The following is a 5,286-nucleotide window of genomic DNA, read 5'->3' as shown; positions in this document are numbered from 1 at the left end:
TTTCCTAAAATTATCTTATCTGTATTTCATCACCTTGCTCATCTTGAGCATTGCTACTGCAATGGACATGGGTCTTTCTAATAGTTCTTATGTAACAGGAAATGGGGTGTGGGGGGGATAAATTAAAAAAGAACCACAGCTAAAACAAATCTTGGTGGATGGCAATTAACTATTTACAGCTTTGTAGATGTCAGTACAGGGAAAATCTTGTGTCCTGAGACAAGATCGCTACTCTGACCTCTTTGGACTGCTTAGTAATCTAGTTTTAGTAAACATTTATTCAGCAAGGGTGAATTTCATTTGTAGGTGGAGGGCCCACTAAAAGGGTACTGTGGGAGGGAACATCAGTCAAGGAGCCACAGACACATCCGCTGCATGGGATGGGAGAGATCACTGGAAAGCAGGTTCCAGAGAGGCAGGTTGAGGGAAGAGCCACTGAATGGATGCTTGTGACCAGGAACCCTCACACAGAGCTGCCACTACCCCAGCCCATGAACTCTACAAAATAACCTCCCATAGGGGGGTTGTGCTTCAGTTCCAGTCTAAGCGTGGGGGTGGCTTGGCTTTTGCAAAACCTGATCCAGCAAAGTGAGGTTTGAGGAAGAATGTAGGAGCTCGAAGAGTAGCTGTTGCTCTGTGTGACCATTGCGACATAGTGGCCACATGAAGGACTCTGGCATAGATGTGACAGCAAGTACTGAAGACATGAGCCACAGGCCTGAGCATCAAGCAGCAAATATCCCAGGTAAGAAGTAGAGGCCAGCCATGAAGGGGAAATACTTAAAATAGGTTTGTTGGGTCCACATCTGAAAACTAGGTTAGAGGGTTGGGGAGACAAAAATAGTGGTGCTGGTGTCCACCACTATATCCACCAGCAAGCAAAAAGGAGTAATGCTACCACGGTGTGTCTTCTCTATCACCAACTCTTAAAGATAATTGCCTTGGAATCTAGACTATTTTTAATTAGTTTTATGTACTACACCTTCCCCTGCCAAGTCTTCTGGCTTTACAGATGCTATCTCATTTCAAAAAGTCTCTCTCTCATATTTAATATATGGAAGAGCTAAACAAACGAGGCACGCTTTCACTGTACAAGCAAAAAGGGGGGGACTGACAGCACGCACACAGTGCCATTAAAAGCAAGAACTCTAAATAATGTCATGTAGAGTAGTATGCTTTTTTAAATCGTGTGGATGTTTTGCCCCAAATTGGTGGTGTCCCTCTAATTTGGAAATGGGTTGCTTTGGTCTGGGACTGCATTGATTTGTTGTATCCTAGTGCCACCTAGGGCACCAACCAAATGACCGAAACACCAGACAACCCCTACAAAGTGCAAAAGAACTGATCTTGGAACACATTGCTTTCGGAATACACATGGAGTGCGCACTGTGCTTGGTAGCAAGTATATACAAGTTTGGGCCAATAATAAGGGAAACGTAGAAACACATTTTCTAGTACACTTCTACCCAGATATAATGCTGTCCTCGTGTTATAGGTGAAACCATGTTGTATCGAACTTGCTTTGATCCAGCGGAGCGTGCAGCCCTGCCCCCCCTCCCTCCCCCACGGAGTGTTGTTTTACCACGTTCTATCCAAATTCGTGTTCTATCAGGTCGCATTATATCGGGGTAGAGGTGTACTTCACTTCTATAAAATGCTTCTCATCTGAGATCTTAAATTACTTTACAAAGGAGGTCAGTATTGTTACTCCCATTTTCCAAAGGGGAAAACTCAGGTTCAGAGATGAAGTGATGTGCAGGATCACCCAGCAGGCCAGTGGCAGAACTTAATTCCTTATCTTTAATCTGAAAATTGATGACAATAGTTCACCCTTCTGCCTTACCTGGATGAGTTGACTCAGCTGGGTTTCCAGGCAATCCAGGGGATTAAAACCTGATGCTTAAGGCTAGATTCAGCTGTGATGGTGAATTATAAAGCATTGGGTGAGATTCACTAAATGATGTATCTCCACTTGACACAAGACTCCCAGTGGAAGGCAGTTTGCCAGGCAAGAAGTCATAATTGCAGGCATAACTATCCATGTGTAGAGAGCCCTGGAGATAGTGAAGCTCCAAAAGTGCATGGATGTGGCTAGGATTGCAGTGAGTCAGCAGCCAGTGAGGGCATTCCTAGAAGTCCCCAGCAGAACTTAAAACTAACATCTTCCATGGAACAACCCTACTGGGCAAGGGGTTGGAGTGGAAACTCCTCCCTTGAAGTAAAACTGGAGGTACAATGTGAACTTCCCTGCACCAGCCATGCCACCTGTTACCTGGTATGGATTCTTTGCTAAAGCTTTATAGTCGCACACATCTCCTTTCTTTTTTGGTAGGTCTAGTATTGCCTGTGGAAATTAGAGCAGGCTTGATGCAGAGTTTGTAATGTGAGTTGTCGTGAAAACCGAGTCTGTCTTAAGTGTTCTGGTCAATAAGCATCTATTTCAGTCTAGCTAAAGGTGACGTCTAACCAATGGTTCTCTGTGCTGTCATCACTTGCCCATTAAAACTGTGTTTTGAAAACCAATAGCCTGTTTATCATAAGTGCTAGGAGACTTTCAGGAAAGAAGTAATACAGCAAGTTAAATTGGCTAATTAAATAATGTTACTGTAACATTTGTCAGAATTAGTAGTGGAGCCCTACATTATTTGCAAGGTGTTGACAGGTGCTTAGCAACCGTGACACACTCCCAGTCACCTAAGAATGCTGCTGATAGCCACAATTTCAAACAAAAGGGTTTCTAGTTCAAAATGACCCGTTCCTATTTATATATGTTATGACTGGTTTCATTGCCATGCAACAGCTACCAGAGCCTGCTAAGCATGGCGATACTGTGGTACAATCTACAGGTATTATTTGTTTTACACTCTACAAATGTCAGACAACCCAGGATGTTATGTTTTTATACTTGAGGATCTCTTTGAATCCTTTCCTTTCTAATCCTAGTCATACTTCCTTGAAATTTTTGGAAGTTATTGATTTGTGTTAATTTCAAAAAGTTGTAAAGGTGATATGTAATTAGAGGGCACTACTCCTTCTATAGTTAACTATCGAGCTGGTTTCTTGTTACAAGCACAGATTTCAACATTCTACTCCTAACTTGGTTTGAATTTGATCAGTGTTCATTACCAAACAAAACATATCTTTAATACACAATCTGACAAATTTAACTTATATAACTTCAAACACTGATGCAACCACAAATCGTTTAATACTATTTCTTAAAACTATTTAAATTTATACACTAGTGGTCTTCTCTTAAAATGTGTACTTCCACAGTAAGTCATATAGTTATAACAAAACTTAGTACACTGAAATTCTTTTGGCCTGTCAGAGATCTATTAAGGTATGTCTCATAAAAAATTAACTATATAACCAAGAACATATTTCAGTTGGCTTATTTGTACTTATGAACATAATTATTGGAATATTGTGCATGAAGAAGGAAGTGATTTCTAAAGTTTCTCAGAATCTTAACCCAGGACTTTTTGGTAGTGCAAATTAGAAATGGACATCAAAAACTGTCACTTCATGTTAACCCAGTTGGTTGGGTTGGAAGACTTATACTTAGCACTCATCTCTACCTGATTTTTCACTGCCCTGCATTTGTAGCAATTTACATGTGTGCAAATCCATGTTGCAAAGGTTTAAAATGACTAAAGCAGTGAAAGATAAGATCCTAGATATCCGTGTTTAAAAGGTGGGTAAATAAGTACCTCCCTTTTAAGAATACTTAGCATTTATACAGTGTTTTTTCCAAATGAGACTTTGTTTCCAAAGTCACGCAGCAGGAAGACAGTGACAGAAATGTGAATAGCATCCTTGCCATCTAACTTTCAAACCCTACTTTAGATAATTAATAGTCATAGTTTGAGAACTATTAAATTGCATTGGCAGTTTAAAGATCATTACAGTATTGCCAATAATAGAGAGGCACTCACTATAAGCTACTGTTTTTCAAGTTTTTGCATAAAATGCCTTATGGGCTGAAGTTTCATGTTTAGTAGTAGTAAAAGGTGAATTTTTTGAGTCATTATAAAATATATTTTTTGGTAATTTGTTTAGATCTGTGAATGGGAGAGTGTTTTCCTCCATTTAAGCATCTTCAGTGTACTTTTTGTGTCCTGCTTGAGCACCTTACATGTGATGATCTCAACAGCATTTGCAAATAGTGAGATGCCCTACACGCACGCTTTCTGAGGCAGCTAAGCTGCAGAGATCCCCTATTTTACAGCTGGGGAAAGAGAGGGGAAGGAACTTGCCCAAGGTAACAGCGTGAGTTGGTGTCAGTGCCAGGGTTAGAACTCAGGAACTCCAGATTCCCAAAGGCACATGCAATTCTTTAGATAAGTACTTCTCAAGGGCTGGAATGTGACCTAGAAGTAGACTGGAAGAGGGTGGTTGGTGGAATACATCCCAGTTGATGAGAGAGAAGAAAAACCTTTTAGTTACTAGGGCCCAGAAAGAACCTGGGCAAGGGAAGGAATAGCTCCCCTTCCTTCTGTTTGTGCAGTCTCTACAGCTCTTCTGTCAATCCTAATGCAGATCTTTGCACCTCTTTTTTTCCCACATGCCAAGTATCAGATTCAGGGCAATGTAAGTGGCACATCGGGGCCTGTGGAGATAACCTCACCACCTTTTGGAGTGATCCGATCCAGAGCTGAGGGCTGTGTGGGCAAGGTAATGAAAGGAGAGGCACTTCCATCAGAAGTCCTAGCTACCTGCAGTACCCAGAAACCTCTAGTTGTTTCTTCATATAACCCCCAACAGATTGTGGGATTCTGGGCCATTGTCTGAGTGACTGAATTGCATAAACCACAATGTTCAGAACCATTGAGCTGTGAAGCATGCTACCAAAAAGTATCATTTTAAACACTTGCTGTGGAATTAACTCTGTGTAGACAACTAGGAAGTTATTTGATTTATAAATAACGAAGTGATGGTGTAGTTCGTAGAAATATTTAATGGAACCTTCTGCATTGTTGTCCTCCTCACTTAAGTTCCATCCCATGTTTGTATGTATGTATATTAAATTAAACTGCTGTTTGCGGTGTTATTGCTATCTGGGTCCAAGGATATGAGAGAGGCAAGGTGGATGAGGTAATAGCTTTTATTAGACCAACTTCTGTTGGTGAAAGAGGCAAGCTTTGGAGGCCCACAGAGCTCTTCTTCAGGTCAACTAAATTGCTGTGGGCCCTGGGGCTTAGCAAAGGAGAAGCAGAGGGAAGGCTGCTAGGCTAGTTACCAACTTGCAGGATTTTATAACCAGTCTTGCAACCGAGTAACTAT

Source organism: Lepidochelys olivacea (genome assembly GCF_965140295.1).
Source record: "Lepidochelys olivacea isolate rLepOli2 genome assembly, chromosome: 1".
NCBI classification, from domain to species: domain Eukaryota; kingdom Metazoa; phylum Chordata; order Testudines; family Cheloniidae; genus Lepidochelys; species Lepidochelys olivacea.
This window is presented reverse-complemented; position numbering follows the sequence as displayed.